This window comes from Megascapheus bottae, chromosome 3 (assembly GCF_031878675.1).
Source record: "Megascapheus bottae isolate mThoBot1 chromosome 3, mThoBot2.hap1, whole genome shotgun sequence".
NCBI lineage: Eukaryota > Metazoa > Chordata > Mammalia > Rodentia > Geomyidae > Megascapheus > Megascapheus bottae.
The window spans coordinates 29389018-29410717 of NC_143511.1; the positions used below are offsets into that span (position 1 = coordinate 29389018).

General features: G+C 40.6%; 1 long non-coding RNA gene across 4 annotated transcripts; it reads right to left on the reverse strand.

Annotated features, from left to right (window-relative positions):
• Positions 1–8598: 8598 nt before the first annotated feature.
• LOC150065126 (uncharacterized) lies at positions 8599–21267 on the reverse strand. Of its 4 annotated transcripts, none has more exons than XR_016534906.1 (3): positions 20978–21267; positions 14099–14244; positions 8599–9369 (listed from the first exon to the last, which is right to left on the reverse strand). It is a non-coding gene; the product is annotated as an uncharacterized LOC150065126 (long non-coding RNA). The 4 variants fall into 4 exon arrangements; XR_016534905.1 differs by lacking the exon at positions 8599–9369 and having other exon boundaries at positions 12872–14244; positions 20978–21023; positions 21151–21267; XR_016534903.1 differs by lacking the exon at positions 8599–9369 and having other exon boundaries at positions 12872–14244.
• Positions 21268–21700: the final 433 nt, after the last annotated feature.

Below are 21700 nucleotides of genomic sequence, written 5' to 3' on the forward strand. Positions count from 1 at the left end.
TTACTCCACTTTGAATCCCAAACTTGAAAATACTTCCCAGCTGTGCAGCAACGTTGAAGAAAATAGAACCTGCACAACTTCGCAAAAATTCATCGCCAGAGCAAAGAAACAAATCACAAAGTAAAGTAAGTCAGTAAAACCCTTTTGGCTGACCCTGTGTTTATCATTTCTTGCCTTAGTAGCAGATAACCTCTGTGGCTGAGTGCCCCCACCCCTTGTATTTAGAGTCTGTCAGAGTTTAAACCTTCTTCCACAAGAGAAGCTCCTGACCTGAATTAATGGAGTGTGAAATGAGATGAGGAGAAAGGCAGAAGGAGAACACACTGGGAACTCTTCTTTCTGGCTGCCTGCAGGAGTTCTGTGAAAGGAAGAGATGAAGACACATCCCAAGCACTCTACACTACTGTCAGTTCTACCATTCCCTAGGTGCTCCACAGATCCGTGGCTGAAAGTATTTCAATAAGCAGCACTGCTTCTAAGAAGCAGGACACTTCTCTGCTTAGAGAAAAGATGTTGCATGGTATTTTACTTAGCCTAGGATCCCCAAAAGGTAGAGTCAAAAGCCAAAGTTTTACTATAGCTCCTTTCTAATGAGGAGGCAAAAACTGGCTGTAGGAGGGAGAGAAAGGGGAGAGAGTTGGAGAGAATAGGAGATTCCTACAAAGAGCAGGTGAAATCAAGCTAAGTGAATGGATGCTGTTACCCTGTAGGATCTTTTCCCCCTGGAAGCCAGGAAGCCCTGTGTGGGAAGTATGAGTAAGCAGGGTGTTTTCAGTCCCACAGGCTAAATCACGTGGCCTGCTGCTGACATGTTCTCCTTTATACCCCTAGATCTCAAGTGCCAGGGCACCAAGTGGGGCTTTGCCGGAGTGGGCAATCAGATCAAAGGCCCCTTCTCATAAAGGTTCTGCATCCCTCAGCCCGGCCTTGCATGTTAGGCCCCTAGCATCGCAACGCCATGGCCACAAGCAGTCACGTATTAGGGATGCTCACATCACACCATGTCCTCTGAATGACTTGCACATGAACGATGGATTGAGTGGATCCAAGTGTCATACATGGAGTGTTTGTGGAGGCTGCATGGAGTTTCTGACTGGGTCTGAGAACTGATGTGACACGCAGACTGCCAATGGACTTGAGAGTCCCATAGCTCCCTCTAACACAGCCCAAACAGTGCACTGCCTTGGCGTCCCCTCCTGTCCATCAGCTGCTGTGCTGGACTTTTTCAATAAATGGCTGCCATTTTGCTTCTTCCGCTGTGTCTGTGGGCTCATTGTTGAAGACCATAGAGACAAAGGTCCTGATCCAGGTTATTCTGGCTTTTGGGTATCAGTGGGGCACTTGGCTACCAAACAAATATCTGCCTGGGGTCCTGCTATGCTATCCAGAGAGGAATGATGGGAAAGTGACGAAAAGCTCTTCTGGTGCTGTCAACTCTTGGCCCTTGTAATGTCCAAGATCTAGGGTCTAAACTGGCACACACAGAGGCTTTCAATGATAAACTTGAAGGGTGAATGGTGGTCTATTTTACCATCCCATGCTTTAGAAGCCACAGGAATGTGGCACCAAGAAATACCCTCAGGTTACAGGATTGTTGCTCTAGGCTCTCAGCATCAGCAGCCCTTGTAATCCGAGGCATCCAGCAGCAGCAACACATAGCATCACACAGCAGCAGGCAGCACCTGCTAGTGTTACAGATCTTCACAGGGTGAGATCCTTAGTAATTGACAGTGGTTACTGTTACAGCTCTCAGGCTTTTGGGTAGCTGAGATGCTGTTCCCTTAAGGCTCATGCCTGCAGTTCTAACGACTCAGGATGCCAACATCTATCTGAAGATTACAATTTGAAGCCAACCTGGGTAGGAAAGTCTATGAAACTCTTATTTTCAATTAACCACCACCAAAAAGCTGGAAGTGGAGTTGTGGCCCAAATGGCAGGGTGACAGTTTTGAGTAAAAAACTTAGGATCTGAGTTCAAACACCAGTACAGGCATGTACACTTGCACACAAACATGTGAGCACATACACGCACAACACACACACACACACACACACACATGCACGCACACACACACACACACACACACACACACACACACACACACACACACCCCATTAACCAAAATCTTATTCGAAAAATTACAAAAGCAGTATCTTCTCTAATACCAGCATGTGGGATGCTGAGGCAAGAGGATCACAAGTTTAAGGCCAGCTTTGGCTATGTAGCAGGGCACTGTCTTGAAACAATGCAAAAACAAAATAGAATATATCTTTCAATGCTGCAAAAGGTGAGGTTAGTTCTTGAGCTAATGCAAGGGCTAGTTTCTATTTGGTTTGGCATGAAGGCTGGCAGTTCTGATGAAGAACGCTGTAAATAAAGGCAACTGCCCTACCTCCCTTCTCCCCAAAGGGAGTTGCTGAAAGAAGTTGTTTGTACAATATCTGCCAAATTGCCTATCAGTGTACAGCTTGCCACAGAAAGATGCCTGCCAAGCAATTCCAGTGGAGAGATGGGAAATTGCTGTTTTGGCAGCTTCAGTGGCAGATTCTCATTGCTGAAAACAGACTAATATATGTGTAAATAGGACTGAAGCGCTTAGATGGGTGTGTATCCTTAGTATCCTGAGAGCTCCTGAAGCAGGATTAAGTTCTATCCATCAAAACTTGTCACTTATCTAACAGAGTGGTCTTTAGTGGCTATGGGATCCATGGCTAAAGGAAACAGCACATTTGTTTTCGTAAAAGTATTATAATTCATTGCTAGAACACAGGGTTTTTTTTAAAGCAAGATTTCTTCTAGTTCTTTCCCATTCTAATACATACAGACCTTGTGAGTTGTCCCTGCTGTTCTTAAAATAAGAAAATGTTAAGGACTTAGGGCTGTGACTCAGTTGGTAGAGAGCTAGCCAATAATCAAAAGCAGCAGGTACTGAACAGGTACTGAGCAGTAGGTACTGTTCTAATCCTGGTCTTAGATCTAAAATGAAAAGAAAAAAAGAAGAAAACTCAGAAAAGAAGAAATGAAATATTTTCTCAGGCCCATCATAGAATTGAGGTGACAGGGAAAGAAATTTATTGTATTTATTTTTGAAATTTATCTCTAAGTAGTTGTATGAAGAGTTTTCAGTCAAACATGTAAGTTTATGAATACAATGTATCTTGATGTCATCCCTTTTTACTCATTTTCCCTCTACGCCCAATCTGTCCCAACCCTATCTTGCACCACAAGTCACCTGGTTCCATTTTCACATATGTGCATTGAATAGTATGCTTCTATTTGTCCAGGCTTGTGAGGGTTCAGAGACACAAGTCCACTCTAAACTGAGATTCAGTTTAGACTTAATACGTTTCCCTGCCCCCACGCAAAGACTTTGGAGGGATTTGAACCCTGAGCACAAACCCTAAATCCAGAGAACCACAGCAGAGCAACATGGAGTTTTATACTGAAAGCCTATTTCCTTCTGTTCCTTAACAGTATGCCAAATGTGACTTTCAAGAAAACACTACAGAGCACACTAAAAGTCAAGACTTACAACAGACTCTGAAGAGAAAAAGTAAATGTCAGAACCACACTCAAATTTCACAGGTTATGGAATTACCAGGTAGAAAGTTTAAACTAGCAATGATAAGTATATTAAAAGTGCTAATGGGAAAAGTAGATAACATTCAGAAAAAAATAGGTAAATTGATCAGCCAAGATGGAAATGGTTTAAAACTAATAACCACAAATGGGAGTGAACATGCCTCTGATGGGCTCATAAGCAGAATAGAAAGATCAAAGATAGAATCACAGAGCTTGAAAATATGGCCAGAAGAATTTCTCAAACTGGCTGGGCTCTAGGTGCTATTTATGAGGCTGAGATGTGAGCATCACTGTTCAAACCAGCCTGTGCAGGAAAGTTCACAGAATATTATTTCTAACCACCAAAAAAGCCAAAAGTGGAACTGTGGCTTAAGTGGTGGAGGGCCAGCCTTGAAGTAAAAAGACCGGACAGTGCCCTGGTCATTAGTTCAAGCCCTAGTCCAGACACAAGAATACAAATATTCTCAAAGTGAATGCAAAATAAAATAAAATAATAATCAATATGATTTTAGCATATGGATAAAAATAGATAAATGAAGGAGTGAGAAACTCCAACTGATGAAATAAGACAAAAAAAGAATTATAGATTGGGAGAAAAAATAAACTTTTACCTGGTGCCCAGGGCTGACGCTTATAATCGTAGCTACTCAGGAGGCTGAGACCTGGAGGAAAGGGCAAAAACAGCCCTTGTAGAAAAGTCTACAAGACTCCCTTCAAAAATGTGGTGTTGATTTGTTGTGTTTTTTGGTCCTTACTGAGAAAGTTTCAACCGGTGCCAAGGAGGCCTAGTGTATCTCCTATTCCTTCTTGTAAAGTTTCCAGTGTGTCAGCTTTTACCTCCAGGTCTTTGATCCATTTGGAGTTAATTCTAGTGCAGGGTGACAAAGAAGGATCCAACTTTAGTTTTCTGCAGGTGCTTAACCAGTTCTGCCAGCACCACTTGTTGAAGAGGCTATCTTTCTTCCATTCTATCTTTTTGGCTCCCTTGTCAAAGATTAGGTGGCCATAGGTCTGTGGTTTCATATCTGGGTTTTCAGTTCTATTCCATTGGTCTTCAGGCCTGTTCTTGTGCCAGTACCAAGCTGTTTTGATAATTATAGCTCTGTAATAGAGTCTAAAGTTTGGTATTGAAATTCCTCCTGCACTGTTCTTTCTGCTAAGAAATGTTTTTGCTATACGGGGTCTTTTATTATGCTATATGAAATTTTGGCTTGCCTCTTCTATTTCTTTAAAGAATGACATTGGGATATTGATAGGTATTGCATTGAATTTGTAGATAGCCCTTGGCAAGATTGTCATTTTCACGATGTTGATTCTTCCAATCCAGGAGCGTGGGTAGTTTTTCCATTTCCTCAGTTCCGCTTTAATTTCCTTTTTCAGGGTTTTAAAGTTTTCATCAAAAATTAGTTAAGCTAATTCCTAGGTACTTCATTTTCTTTGAGGCTACTGCAAAAGGACTTGCTTTCCTGATTGTTGCCTCATTCCTCTCACTGTTGGCATAGAGGAAGGCATCAGAGAAAGGCTGAATAAGTGGGACTGCATTAAACTGCAGAGTTTTTGTATGGCAAAGGACATAGCTAGTAAATTAATTAGGAAGCCTACAGAAAGGGAGAAGATCTTCACCAATCAAACAACGGACAAAGGCCTCATATCTAAAATATATCAACAGCTCAAAAAATTGAATCACTCCAAAACTAATCCCCAAGAAACAACCATCCCATCAAAAGATGGGCCAAAGACTTAAAGAGAGTCTTCTCTGAAGAAGAAACAAAAATGGCCTATAGACACATGAAGAAATGCTCCACATCTCTGGTCATAAAAGAAATGCAAATCAAAACAACTCTAAGATTCCACCTCACTCCAGTTAGAATGGCCAGGATCAGGAAAACAAATGACAACAGATGCTGGAGGGGATGTGGCCAGGAGGGATCACTACTACACTGTTGGTGGGAGTGCAAACTCGTTCAACCACTATGGAAAGCAGTATGGCAGTTCCTCAAAAGACTAAACCTAGAGCTCCCCTATAACCCAGCAATTCCACTACTTGGCATTTACCCAACCGTCCAGAAACAAGGGCATACTAAATCCACTAGCACAATGATGTTCATTGCAGCACTATTTACCATAGCAAAGATAGGGAACCAACCTAGATGTCCCTCAGTTGATGAGTGGATCAACAAGATGTGGTATTTATATACAATGGAATTCTATGCTGCTGTCAGAAAGAACGACATCACCCCATTTGTAAGGAAATGTTAAGACTTAGAAAAAAATCATATTAAGTGAAGTAAGCCAGACTCAAAGGAACACAGGCTCAATGGTTTCCCTCATTTGCCAGAATCACTAGAAAGCTTGGACTCTTCTGGCAGAGATTTGCAACAGAGCAAAACCTAGATACATAAGGCCATACAGTATGACACTAAATGAAAGGACCTCTAAGATATAGAAACAAAAGCCACATAATGAGTGATTGTTGTCCTTAATGTACTATATTATCTCTCATCTCTTTTGCTGTCCCTTGGTTATCTCATATTATTACAGTATTTCACTTTGTTATCTGATATATTGGATATATGCGTATTTGAAATTGGATAGAAAAGGGGGGAAAACAAGATGAGGGTGGGGGTGGGGGGAGGGAAATGGAGACAAAGACATGAGAAAGGGTATCAATGTATGTGAAGTAATGCACCTTCCATCTGGCGAATGTAATGTAACCCTTCTATTAATTACAATAAAAATATATGGAAAAAAAAGAAAAAATGTAGTGCTAGAAGCATGATTCAAGTAGTAGATTACCAGCCATGAGCAAGAAATCTAAGTGAAAGCACAGACCTGAGTTCAAGCACATATGCATGCACATGCACATGCACACACACACACACACACACACACACCCCAATCCTTTTCATAGATGCCATGATTGTTAGTGCAAATATACAAATCCCAAAAAATTGACAAAAGCTACTGGAACTAATAAGCAATTATAGCAAGGTCAAGGGCCGCAAGATTAATATACAAAAGTTAATTGCTTTTCTATATGCCAACAATATAAAATTGGAATTTAAGATTAAAAATGTATGATTTATTATAGTGCTAACAATAATTTTAAAAAACTAGAAATAATCAGGAATAAAGCCAATAAAAGTATTTGTTTTACACTTGATCTTAGCCAAAAGCTTAAGAAGTGATGAGTATTTGTTCTCAATATGGAAAATGGCAAAGCCCTCATGAACTATATTAATTTCAGGAAATGGAAACACCTTCTTTTTGTTTGTAGTGATTCTGTTGTTGTTTGGTTTTGCTTTGAGTTTTTTAATCTTTTTGATAGGACAATGGGGGACTCAAAAAAGGAGAGAAGGAGGGTGAACAAATGAGATCACGTAACTCAATATACGCTCTGCGGAAAATGAACTATGTAACTTGTGGGCAGGGATGGGAGGGAGAAACTGGGTAAAGCAAAGGAAGGTGTGACATTGTCCAAAAAAGAAATGTACTCTTTACCTGACTTGAGAAATGGTAACTTCTTTGTATTGGACCTTAATAATAAAAATACAATTACATTTTAAAACTTAAATACTGGGGAGGGATGGGGTTGGGATGGATGGAGGAGAACGATGAAAGGCGTGATGATGATCAAGATGCATTGTAGTCATAAACTGACATGTTGAATGCTAAACCCTTGTACAACTACTTAAAGACAATAAAAACATAATTCAAACAAATGTCTAAGTGAACAGTGAGACATTCTATACTCACAGAATAGGGCCTTTCACTTAAATTGGTAATTGTCAGGACTTTTTCAACTTGAGATCTACCTTCAAAAGATGAACTAATTACTTAAAGGGAAAAGACCCCAAATAACAAACACATCATAGATGATGAACACACCAAACTTCAAGACATGGTATAAAAACTGCAAGAATCAGCTATATTCTGCGGAGAAAGAATAGTCTTTTTTGACAAGTGATACCAGAACCAATGGAAACCTGCATGATCTCAAATCTCATCCTCTCTCTCTCTCTCTCTCTCTCTCTCTCTCTCTCTCTCTCTCTCTCTCTCTCTCTCTCTCTCTCTCTCTTGTCTCTCTGTCTCTGTCTCTCTCTCTCACACACACACACATACACACGCACACACACACACACACACACACACACACACACACACACACAATGAACATAAAATGGATCTGTTACCTTAAAGTAAAACATAAAACTATAAAACTCTAGGGCTGGGAATAGGGCCTAGTGGTAGAGTGCTTGCCTAGCATTCACGAAGCCCTGGGTTCTATTCCTTGATACTACATGCACAGAAAAGACCTTAAGTGGTTCTGTGGCTCAAGGGGTAGAATGCTAGCCTTGAAATAGCCCAAGAACAGTGCTCAGGCCCTGAGTTCAATGACTGGAAAAAAACTAGAAAACTCTAGGAGAAAAATCTGAGTTTCCCAAGGATTGACTTTGAAATTGTATAACCAACTAACTAACACATGATGTGAAGTTCAAGATCAAGGCTTAGGATCAAACAATGACTAGCCCCATCTCCTCCACTGTTAGGACTCTGGAGCTAAAGTTAGATGCAGTCTCAGCTTTGTACACACAGCTATAACTCAATTATTCTTACTGTAGGAAAGCTCCAGTCATAAAGTGACAGTCAAAGTCCCAATCCAGTATGAAGCCACACTGGATGGGGCACCACTAAGGCTGTGCTGAGCTATCCAATGCCTCTGCTCAGTGCAGGCCCTGTTCTTTGGCTCTGATGAGTGCATACATTCCTGCAGGCTGGAGGGATGTTGGAGTGGGGTGGGAGGGGTGAGGATACTCATGAGGACAGACTTAAAACCAATTCCGCCCTACATACCTAACAGAAAAGGTTCACAAACATAGCTGAAAATGATTTGCTGTCCCGTATGAACAAATTGGAACGGTATTAGTCAGAAGACATGACACTTCCTTGAAGATTATTTTGAGTTTTTTTTAATGCCAATCCTCGGCCTTGAAGTCAGGACTTGGGTGCCATCTCTGAGCTCAAGGCTGGTACTCTAGCACTTGAGCCATACATCCACTTCCAGCCTCTTGATGGTTAATTGGAGATAAGAGTCTCATGGACATTTCTGCCCAAACTGACTTTGAACCTTGAACCTCAGATCCCAGTCTCCTGAGTAGCTAATATTACAGTCATGAGCTGAGCCACCAGTGCCTGGCTTATTTTGAAATGTAAGGAACGACAAATCAGTATATCATTCAATATAATGTTTGCATATATCACATTTTATTTTATTGTGGGGCATTTATTTTGTTTCTACATCTTGTGTATTAATCTCATGTTTAATGAGAGGTGCAATAATAGCATCTAATTTAGTCTTACGACTTAATTTTAAAGAGTCCTTTAAATCTTTATCAGTGAAGCCGTGAATTGTGCTGTTCATCTTCAATATCCCTCAGTGGCTCAGACACAAATGAAAGCATTGTGACAGATTGCTAATAGAGCCCAGATCCTATCAGCCACAGGAAAATTAATACAAAAGTCAGGGCTAGATTTCCCTTTATCAAAGCTGACATTGTTGAAAAGTCTTGCAGGCATTCAGCCTCTCTACAGCCAACTTTGTCCCTTTTGCAATAGATTATTTCTTTCCACACTCCATTTTCACACTAGGTGTATGTTACACTGTCATCCATCCTGTATGTCTGTTGGTTTATAACAGCTTTGCAGAAATCATGTGAACTGCCATCGTGCAGGTAATGAGAAATCTTCTCAGCTTCCTGTGGATCTTTATATGTGTTTCACAGTTTCCTATACAAAATAATTGGAAGGGAGAAAGAAATCATCACAGTTCCAAGACATCCTTTAACTGAATATCCTTTCCCTTATTTTATTTATTTACCTCTCTTTGCTATTTCTATGATCATCAGATAGAAAAGGCAGTTTTTGCCTTAAAATGCAAGGCAAAGAGCCCGAAATGGAGCTGTGAGTCAAATGGTACAGCATCAGTTTAGAGAGAGAGAGAGACAGAGACAGAGACAGAGACAGAGACAGAGAGACAAAGAGAGAGAATGGAAAGGAAGAGAAAGGAAGAAAGGAGAGAAAAGGAGGGGAGAGAAGAGAAGAGAAGAGAAGAGAAGAGGAGAGAAGAGGAGAGGAGAGGAGAGGAGAGGAGAGGAGAGGGGAGAGGAAAGGAGAGGAGAGGAGAGGAGAGAAGAAGAGAAGAGTTTACTTCAGCTGGCTAAATAGTGCAACTTAAAGGAAGGATGATTGAAGCTGTAGCAGGAAGAATTTTACTATCCATTTTTTCCCTATATAGTCTTCCATTTAAGACCTAGTCCTTGAAACAAAAAGATCAATAAAGGATGAGAACACAGGCAGATACTTAACAGAGTTCCTGTAAAAGAGAAGCTAAATGATTAGTGTGTAAATGACATATGGATTTTCCAGGGCAATCAGGCCAGCCACGTGGAAGTGCCAATGTGTCTTTGAAAGACTTTACTTTCCTGTCAGTTATTAAAAATAATAGATGGTAGTGGGGCTTGTACCAGTATGAATTTTCCCAGCTATAGCTCAGATACAGAGAGTAGATCATGAGTCTAGATGTGCTGATAGTTCATCAATGGAGATTTTTTCCACCTACAACTTACTAACTTCTATTTTTATTTTATCTTTGGCCAAGTACTTAGATGAGTGGGAAACTATAAATCCACTCCAATGACAAAGCTTTTCAATACGTTCTTAGGTCATTACTTTTATGAGAACTTTTATTTATGTTTAATCTCTGTATAGTCTGTGACTTAGCACTACAAGGGAAGAATCAGTAACTTTCACACTCCCCCATGCTGTCTCTCAGTCTATCTATCTATCTATCTATCTATCTATCTATCTATCTATCTATCTACCTATCTCTATCTATATGGATAGGTAGATATCGGTCTGTCTATTTATAGCTCTAAATTGCTTGTTCTCAGGGTAGTAGGTGTAACCAAATGCAGAGTTCCTTGATGTTCTAGAAACATGAAGTGTTTGGCCCGAGAGAAGGTTGCCTGTTCAACAATCTGGCTTGAACTCACATCATTCTTAGTTCTTTACTCCTTGAAAACAGAGTCATTTTTCACAACCCATCCCTCACAAACTGGAGCTAAGGTCTCTGCCTCTCAAAGGATGGCGTCTTTCTGTTCACAATTCCCTTGTGAATCAGAAATGCTCCTTAAAGAAATCTGAGTGTCCTGGTTGTCTAGATCTATCACCCTATGCCAGGGGGGAAGAAGGAGGAATTGAAGATGTAAGATTAGTAAGAACTAGGAAAGAAACTATTTGGCTTTTTTTTTTTAAGTAAGAGTTCACATCTCTCAAGGTGGCTTTTAAAGAGCAAACTTAACAGAAAGCTGAGATAGGAAATGTGGAAGTGAGGTGCCAGCTTGTTCAGTTTGATATGAGATCTTGTCCAGAGAAAGTAGACTAAATAATGAACCAAAGACAAAGACCTGTCATGGGAGAGCAGTAGGCTCTGACCAGGAATCATACTTGGGGAAATTGAAGCTCTGCATTATCTACAAAATTGGAGGTTCCCAACTACCCCCATTCTTCAGAGGTGTGAGGGGAAAGAGTTACAACTGAGGAAAATGATATAAAAAAAAAGAAAGAAAACTGAACCTGGGTATTTTTTCCATCCCATGCTGTCATTTTTTTAAATTTGAATGACAGTCACCTGGAGAACTCTCTCACACCCAGGAACAAATCAGTGCCTGAACCACTGGGAAGAAGTGGAGCTATGTGTTAAACTTGGTCCTGGCCTGCATCTCTTAGGTTATTATTATTATTATTATTATTATTATTATTATTATTAATCTAGAATTAGGAACTACAGGACTTTTCAGTCACTCTTCCTATACCAGTTTTCCACTTCTGCATCTTCAAAATCATTGATGCAAGCCTCATTTCTCCACTCCCAACTCTTTATAAGACCCTCTGGAAGGAATTACGGTCTTCTCTATAAATGGTTGCCTGACATAAGCAATGCTATTTTAGAGGGGCCATCATCTCCTAAATTGTTATGTAACCCAAAGTTCTCAGGAAAAAAACTGTATGTTCTTTCATCCAGCCTTATGGACAAAAAGTTATTTCCATTGAGTCACATCCTATTATGAAGAAAAGGTTGTTTTTCCTAACTAGTGCCTGTTTTGAACCAATTGTTCTGGGGGTAATTGATCTGGTAAACTTCTGACCCCATTTCAAAATAACTGATTACATAAGACTATGAACCTAAGTTCTGACTAACCAGAAGAACAGGCAGTCAGGTGCAAGAGATAAATGTGGATGGCATGCCTCACCAGCGTGCTTGCCAATCTGACTCTGGGCAATTACACATCCTTTTGCTGAACTGAAATGTGTCTTGTCAAGTCATTTCTGAATTTTGGATCTCATGCCAAAATGACACCCCCAGATCATGACATTCACTTCCAGTCTTAAAAATTCATATCAAAGAATACTGGTCTTTCCTATCCAATGAAACTTTTGTGCGGCAAACAGGGGAAGAGAGCCTATACACATTTTTCAACGTTAGTCATTGGGGAAAGATTGAGAACTAAGAGACCTTGACTGCCTATATATGTCTGAAATGTGAAAGAAAAAAAATGCATCCCTCTCTCACAGCAAAGACGAGAGGTGAGCAATTCTAAGATCTAGGTAAGAATGCAGAAAGAATTTTTTTTCTAGTTATCAAGGCTGAAAAGAAATGACTTAACCTCTATTACCTCCTGTTACAGCAATAAAATAGGACACAAAATAGGCTGTTACAGGCTAGGAGCTTGGCCTAGTGGTAGAGTGCTTGCATAGCATGCACCAAGACCCGGGTTCGATTCCTCAGTACCACATACATAGAAAAAAAGCCAGAAGTGATGCTGTGGCGCAAGTGGCAGAACTCTAGCCTTGAGAAAACCCAGGAACAGTAATCAGACCTTGACCCCAAGCCCAGGACTGGCAAAAAACAAACAAAAAATAGGCTATTACAGGCATATTTTGACTGGGCAGCTTTCTGATGCTTAATCGCTACTTATTATACCATTTCAATGAAGAAATGTGGCCCAGATTTTTTAGACTATAATAAATCAAGGACTTCTCGTCTGTGAAAAAGTAAAACAAAGTAAAAATCTAGGACAAAGGGATCATAGGAGTGGAGGGAGAAAATGCAGATGCAACCATTGTACTCAATGTACACTATGTAAAAAATGAATTATGTAACAAATGAGTAGGGACAGGAGGGAAAAATGGGAAAAGACAAAGGAAAGAATGACATTGTCAAGAAACATTGACTTAGGGAATTGTAACCCATTTATACAACTAAATAATAACAGTAAAACCTTTTTAAAATCTGGGACCCTAAAAATATCAACAAGCCCAGACATTTACTACCCACATATTGTGCAGTTTTGTTCCTATAAATAAACTAGTTCATTCATAAATCTGAAGTTGAAATCCAGCCGTCCAAGAGCTCATTTTCTCCTCCCTATGTCATTGCTCTTAGGGGCATTCTTCTTGTTCGCCTGACATGTTATTGTTTAGCTTTTCCTTACAAAGCTAAACAGTTCATCTGTTCATCTGCACCATGTGTACATGAGAGAAATCTACCATGGCCTCATGCCTCCCAAGACTCCTTTGCTGCTAGGTTGGTGCCTTGCTCCTGGTAGAACTGCCTTTCTCTTTATGGATTTAGTTCTTCAACACTTCCGTTATATGTGCTGTAAAAAACAGAATCTTGGGCTGGCAATGTGGCTTAGTGGTAGAGTGCTTGCCAAGCATGAATGAAACCCCGGGTGTGATTCCTCAGTACCACATACATAGAATAGGCCGGAACTGGTGTTGTAGCTCAAGTGGTAGAGTGTTAGCCTTGAGCAAAAGAAGCTCAATTTTTCCTGTAGCGCAGAATGGTGTTGGAATAGCACATCATATAGAGGAAAAAAGGACTGCCGAGAATTCCTTCATATATTCCCGTCTCACGGATGTTCAATGCTCATGGACCATGTACATACAGCCGGGAAAGTTCATGTGATCATCACAGTTGACTGGCTTTCTATCCTGAGCATATTCTGTTCTCTGCCTGACATTAATCACAGATGCCTGATGAATTAAGCATCGCTATCCCAGCATGGATTCTAAAGGTTAGCTGCACACTGGAAACACCTGGGGGACCTTTGAAAATTCACCCATCTTAGCCTGCATGACTGTCTGGTTGAAGAGACACTGCTGTTTATTCTTCCCAACATGTGTACGTGTGCCCCATTCAGTAAACAACATTACAGAAGGCCCAGTTACATTTAAATTTCAGGTTAATAAAAACTAGCATTTTTCTCTATCCTTGAAAAGTCATACAGGATCCAGCAGACTGGATGAAAAGTACAAGATGTCCATACTTAACCAGAGCCCATGTCACCCATACTTTATTATTCCTTTGTTAGTTTCTTGTTGTGTCAGTACTGCCTTGAACGCAGAGCCTCACATTGTCCTTAGCTTTTTCACTCTACCACTTGTGTCACACCTCCACTTTCAACTTTTTGCCAGTTCATTGGAGATAAGTGTCCCAGATTGGACTTCTCAGGCTGTCTTTGAAATATCCTCTTCAGATCTCAGCCTCCTCAGTATCTAGTTCAGCAGGCGTGAATCTCCAGGGCCTTCACATCCATACTGTTTTAAAGCAGGATAACTAAATAAGAACTTGAAATATGCTTTAAATATTAAAAACAAAAATATACATAGCTCATTAGAGTCCAGAACAGCAATTTGAGATGTGCATCTCCTCCGGTGGAGCAAGTCAAACACATGGAAGAATCATTCAGCCTCAAGTTTTTCAGATAAGCATCAATCAGTTCTGAAGTGTTATAAAAGAATAACAAGAAAGAAATAGAACTTGAATGAATAACAACACAACAGCCCCACTGCTTTGATGGCAAACTCAATAACAATATGTCACGGAGTGATATCAGAGCCCAAGGGCCAGTGTGACAGAGTAACTTAACACCTAAGGAGCTAGCATATTCCAAACAGATCTCCAGAAGCAATAATAGCTCACAGTCATCCAGTTAAGTACCCTGGACAGGTATATTTAAAAATGACAAAGTCATTGGCATTGAGACAAAATATATTGCATCTTATTCAGTGTCACAGTGAGGTTTAATCTATTCTCTACACCCTTTATGACACCATTTCTTGCACAAAAGGCACTAGGTCATTTTTGCCAGTGAATGATACGTTCAGTCCCTCTCTCATAAAGAAGTATAAATCAGCCAGGTGCCAGTGGCTCACACACATAATCCTAGATACTCAGGAAGTTGAGAGAACTGAGCATCACAGGTTCAAAGCCAACCAGGAAAGGAAGGATTTTTACATTTTTATCTCCAAGCAAAAAGCTGAAAGTGGAGATGTGGCTCAAGTAGTAGAGTACTAGCCTTGAGCAAAAATGCTCAGGGACTAATAGTACCCAGGCCCTTTATTCCAAGACCCAGGGCTGGCAAAAATAACAAATACATATGCACAGGTATACATACATACATACATACATACATACATACATACATACATACATGTAATATCCATTATCTGAGCACTGGTGGATAGTGTCTGTAACCCTAGCTACTCAGGAGGCTAAGATATAAGGATCACAATGTGAAGTGACTCTAGGCAGTCAAATTGAGAGACCTTTATTTCTATTAACTAGCAAAAAGCTGGGACTGGAGGTGTAGCTCAAGGGGTATAGGGCCAGCCTTGAGAAAGAAGGACAAGTGAGGTTCCGATTTCAAACCTCAGTACTGACTCAAAAAATAAAAATATAAAAAGAATAGGAAAGGTTGGTTTATGTGCTTATCCATGGGAATTCATTAAAACAATTTTATTTGTTCCTCTTTGTAGCCCATCATCATCATTATAACTGAGTAAAATTTTTCCCTTGTTTGTAATTTAATAGAACTACAATTAGGAAACATTATATATATGACAATATCATTGGAGTTTGGTGTGACTAAAATAATCCACCTTAGGGAAGAGTCCCAATGAAGCCTTAATGAGAAGCAAACCGCTCGTTTTCCCCATTTAATGTGAGATTCTCATTGTTGGCCAGTGAGCAGTTATGTATCTCTAATTTCTCCCTATGTGTTAATCATATTTAATTCAATCTAAATAGTGCATTTTTTCAATTTTATTGCCAACTACACTATTTGGATGTTCATCTTTATATCACAGATGCCATAGGTGCTAGTAAGAAACCCCATTGACAATGCATGCAATTTAAGAACCATAAAACTATCTGAGAATGAAAGGAAATGACAGTGAGCTAAAGCTTTTGTTTCCATAAAGCCTCATCAGTCAGATGATCAAGGCTTTGCCCATTTCATTAGACATTCACTTCCTTATGGAAAACAAATCTCGAGATTTTAGTGTTTCATCCTAATGGTTATGAAATTTGTTTAGAGACATGACTGATACAATCTTAACCGTGTGTGAGCAAGCGGTGTGTAGGCTGAAAGCCAACTGCATGCCAGGGCACATGTCATCCTTAGCTGCCTCTATGTGAAGGAGGTTGAAGCTCTGATGATCTGGTGAGCCCTGGGAGCCAGAGAGGAGGAGTGACATTGCACTGCCCTTGAAGTCTTGAGCCAGAGCCAAGTTCAGTTCTCACCCATCTGCTCCTTTCTATATCCTGGCCCAACAGTTCATCCTGTCTTGTCAGGTTGGCTGCAAAGTGTCCTGATTCTACCTGTGCCTCCTGGCTATCTCCATCCTAACAGCAAGCAGACTCAGAAGCCTGCTTTGAGCCAGCAGAGGCTCCCAGACACAGAAGGAACTCCTTGGCCTTCTAATCACACAGCCAGGAGTCTCTGAAGTCTGGTCACAGACTCTGTGCCTACAAGGTGGGCTGCTCAGTGCACCATCTAAGAACTGGACAGTATCCTATAATCACTGATAACGATCATGGTGATAGCAGATAGACTATCTAGAGGACAGCAGAAGAGAAGACACAATCTTATCATGGTTTTCAGAATCCAATACAGCTGAGCTTGCAGTACAATCTGTACAACCTTCCCCCTTCATCCTTCATTAATCACCAACCCCTCTGAACACAACAGCCTTCCTGGTCTTGCCCAAAGTTCTCTTTATCTTGTTCCTCTGCCCGGGGTAGTCTTCCCTAAGATTCCACCTTTATGATAACAGAATGTTCACTTAGTTGTTTACATCCTGTCTCTAACTAGAATGTGGGATTACATTTTCCTATACATTGTGATGGGGGGTGGGGGGAGTGCAGGAGCACACCAGATGGATACTTGACTTTCAGTACTAAGGAGGTGGACTGAAGGGTGTGGTGGAAAAGGTTAAATATCATAACAGAATCACTCAGCTACTTCAGGAGTTTGAGGATCTCTGCTTGAGTATCCTGATATCCTGATTCTGAATTCAGTCTTCACCTCTTCCATGCTCATATCTTATCACCTTCAAAAACAAAGAGCCAACTACCAAGTCCTCTCTAATGTACTGGGTGCTGCTGAAATCATCTTTTGTTCTGTACTACAAATAAGAAATGTATAATGGCTGGAAGCCAGTAGCCCACACCTGTAATCCTAGCTCCTCGGGAGGCTGAGATCTGAGGACTGCTAGTCAAAGCCAGCCTAGGCAGACAAATCTAAGAGGCTCTTGTCTCCAATTAATCAGAAAAAAAAGTGGAAATGGAAGTGGAGCTGTGACTCCAGTGGTAGAGTGCTAGCCTTCAGTACATCTTCAGGCATCTTCAGAGGTTCAGATGTTGGCTTTACGTTAAATAAGGAGAACTGGAGATGAGAAAATTGGATGAGAAAAGTATGCAGTTACCTTTGGTTAACCTCATATCGTTACAGTATCCCACTTTGTTACCTGGTATATTATATAGATATTTACTTGTTTATTTAAAATAGGAGGGGAAAAATGAGGGGAGGAGTTGGGGAGGGAAATGGGGACAAAAATATAAGAAGGGATATTAATGTGCGAGAAGTAATGCACCCTTTATCTGGTGAATATATCTGTAACCCCTATATACACTGAAATAAAAATTATATATATATATATATATATATATATATATATATATATATATCCAGTTAAGATTCTGAAGGGCCAGGAGTTTAGTCTAGTGGCAGAGGGCTTGCCTAGCATGCACCAAGACCCAGGTTCGATTTTTTGATATCACATACATAGAAAAAGCTGGAAATGGTGTTGTTGCTCGAGTGGTAGAGCTCTAGCCTTGAGAAAAAAACCCCAAGGACAGTGCTCAGGCCCTGAGCTTTAAGCCCAGGACTGGAAAAAGAAAAAAAAGATTCTGAAGTCACAGATATGCCCTGTTGACCATTAGCTCAGTCTTTGTCAGAGGAGGAATTCCAGAGAATTTATTATCACTCTATTTACTGGAACAGAACAGGAACAAGGTGAACTCCTAAATTGTTGGCTGTTTGCTTTAAAATAATAATTATTATTATTATTATACTGTTCGAGGTGCAGTTTGCTTTCTACACAAGATTGCTGGAATTACTGGTGAACCTCTTCTTCATTTGGAGCCTGTGGTGATTACAAAGCTGACTACTGACTTTTAAGTTGTCACTTACATAAATACATATAACAAGAAGGTGGAACTATGTGATATTTTGATATATGTGAATACAATATTGAATAATTACGTCAAGCTATTAATTTTTCCAACATCTTAATTACCTTATACTGGAGTTCAAACTCAGGACCATATGCATTGCTAAGCATATGCTGTACCACTTGAGACACAGTTCAGCCTAATTTGCCTATCTTTTTTTTCGTAGTGAGACATTTTTTTCACTCATATTATTTTTTTGTGGGTCTTGGGTCTTGAACTTGCCTGGGTGCTGTCCCTGAGCTCTTCAGCTCAAGGCTACCACCCTACCCTTGAGCCAAGCCCCACTTCCTGTTTTCTAGAAGTTAATTGGAGATAAGAGTCTCAGGTCCTTTTGTGCCTGGGCTGGCTTTGAACCTTGATCCTCAGATCTCAGCCTCATGAGTAGCTAGGATTACAGGCATGAGCTACTGCACCTGGTTTCACTCAGGTTCTTCTGAAGTATCTCACAACTTATTCCTTATGTCTAATTGAAACATTGCACCCTTGGACCAAAGTGTACTCTAAATAAATTGAACTTACAAGGTAGATGTGGAATGAGTGTTACCAGAGCCTGAAAGTCAAGGGAAAGGAGGGAAGATGCATCTTAAATTGTTATAAATATTTTCAATCTTAATAATTTTTGCTACCTGTACACCTGCAACAGTGCCTTAAACAGGTACTTGGTAAATGTTTATGGATCCAAATTCAGCAGGTATAATTGCATAATTATGTTTCTGAAAGACCATCCCATTAGAAAGTCTACTGAATGCTAAATGTGGCCTTTGATGAAAGTTGTATGAGCTATTTATTGCTCACTAATCGATGCTTGAAAATAACTAAAGCATCTAAAACACAAGAGAAGAATATAAACAAATCATTCATTATGAAGGAATCCTCCTCATACCCTCATAAAAAGTCTGAATTGATTATGGCACAAATCTACTAGAATTTTCCCAAGGAGAAAATTTGGGAAAGATGAAACATTTTTTTACACACAGCTGGATGGGTTTTATGGTACACCATAAATACAGGATGTGTTCTTTGCTAGAGATGGTTTAATTGCTGAGTGCAGCCTGAGCTTTGCTTGTCTCCTTCCCTCCTTCATTTTGCATTTAATCAAGTTCATGCCATTAAAACTAAAAGAAGGGTACAAAATGCACTAAAGAAATGCTGTACGCTGCATATGCTGCTTCATGTGTATAATTCCAGCACTTGGGAAACTGAGGCAGGATGATTATGAGTTTCATGTCAGCCTAAGCCATAGAAAGAAGCTTCCTCCTCCTCCTCCTCTTCCTCCTTATGTCTAAGATTGGGTGTTTAGACTCCAGATCCAAAGTCCAGGAGTCCCACATTAAATCTAGCCACTCATCCCCATATGTCAAATAAAGAGACATGGTGAGTTATTGGGTACTTGTGGCTCATGCCTGTGACCTTGGACTGCTGAGATCTGAGGACTGTGGTTCAAAGCCAGCTCAAGCAACAAGTCTGTGAAACTTTTATCTCCACTTAACTAGAAAAAAAAAAAACCAGAAGGGAAGCTGTGGCTCAAATGGTAGAGCACAAGCCTTGAGTGAAAAAGTCAAGTGAAAGAGTGAGACCCTGAGCTTAAGGCCCAGTATTGGTACTTGAGAAGGAGAGAGAGAGAGAGAGAGAGAGAGAGTGAGAGAGAGAGAGAGAGAGAGAGAGAGAGAGAGAGAGAGAGAGAGAGAGAGAGAGAGAGAGAGAGAGAGAGAGGGAGAAGTGGGGGGGAAGAAAAGGTGGGCAAAGAAAGGAAAGCTCTTCCATGGTAGCTATGAGAAGACAGTATATCAGTACAGCTTTGATATTGACCGCATGTTAAATAGGCAGACTTGGGGACTAGAGAGGAGAAAGGCCAAGCATGGCTCTATTGAGCGGATGATAAGAAGTCAAAGCCTGTTTGAGGAGCATTTTACCTTTTGTTATAAGATGTTTATCAGTGCATCTTCTTGCTTGCTAGACAGGTACTTTACCACGGACCCAGGTCTTCAGTCCTTTTCTTCCATTTATTTATTTAGTCTTAGGGCTTGAATTCTGGGCATAGGTGTATAGGAGCTGTCCCTGACCTCTTCAGCTCAAGGCTAGCTCTCTACTACTTTGAGCTACTGAGCCACTTCCAGTTTCCTGGTGATTAATTGGAGATATGAGTCTCACAGGCTTTGTTCCTGGGCTGTTTTTTAACCACAATCCTCCTAATCTCAGCCTCCTGTATGACTGGATGACAAGAGCATGTCACCACATTCAATTATTCGTTGAACAAAAGGTCTCACAAGCTTTTGGCCTCTGCTGGGTTCAAAACACCCCACAGATCTCAGTCTCCTAAGCAGGTAGGATTACAGATGTGACCCACTGGCATCTCACTCCACTGTGCATCCGTATGAGTACAAATCTAGTTTTTGTAACCACAGAGCTGTGGCAAATACTGAATGAGTATCTCTTTCCAGGAGGTCACCACCCTCAGCTGCTTGACACCCTGTCAGGAATGCTCCTTCCTCTCTCAAGGAGACAGGATTTGCCTCTGGAAGCTGATTTACAAGGACCTGCCCTGAGGGTCCAGGCTTTAGCAGCTTCTCTACAGGACCAAACCCCATCTTCTCATCAACTCTGTGAGAGTTGTCGCTGCCAGTGGATTCCCCTCCCCAGTACCCTGGATCTATGCCTTCCTATCTTAGCCTGGACTTCAGCACACACACACACACACACACACACACACACACACACACACACACACACACACACACACCCCTTGTAGCTTACCAGTGTATCCCTGAGGTTCAGCACATCCAGAGTCCACAGCCATATTCTGAGAAATAAGACAGAGGCAATATTTCAAGCAGTCATCTTTGGCAATGAAATGAAACATGCATTGAAAGCTTCCAGTAGCGCATAAGGGTACTGATAATGAATCTATTCCCTATCCCTTCTCTGACCTGGAGTCACAAACTTTATAAGCATTCGAAATTTGGATCTTCTGTCTATTAACTAATGCAAGAGAAGGCTTTGGCTAGTCAACAACACTTCAGGTTTCAACTGGCATCTCACAGTGTCTCCACGCTCTCAGTATAAGCAGCCCAAGGAGATCTAGTGTGGAATTTTTTTTAATGCTATTAGTCTCACTCCTACATATCTTCAATGCTGGCACATCACACGGAACAGGGAGCTGCCATAGGTCACACATCTTGAATCTTGTCTTCTCTCCACTTCTGGTGTTAGATAAGAAGAACTGGAATTTCAAAAACCTGAAGCAGCTCGTGAATGGCATACAACTGATAAGGAACAGAACAGATCAACTGCAGTTGGTTGAATGCCAGTCTCTTCCCAACTTATTTCCTGTCTTCTACTTTCCTACAAAACATTTTTAGAAAAAAAACACACAAAATATCTTACTTGGATATGTTTCGTATACGTATTTCATTTACCTTTTATCCAAATGCAATTTATTTTTCATTTGGCTTTTAATGACAATGTTCAATTTGAAAA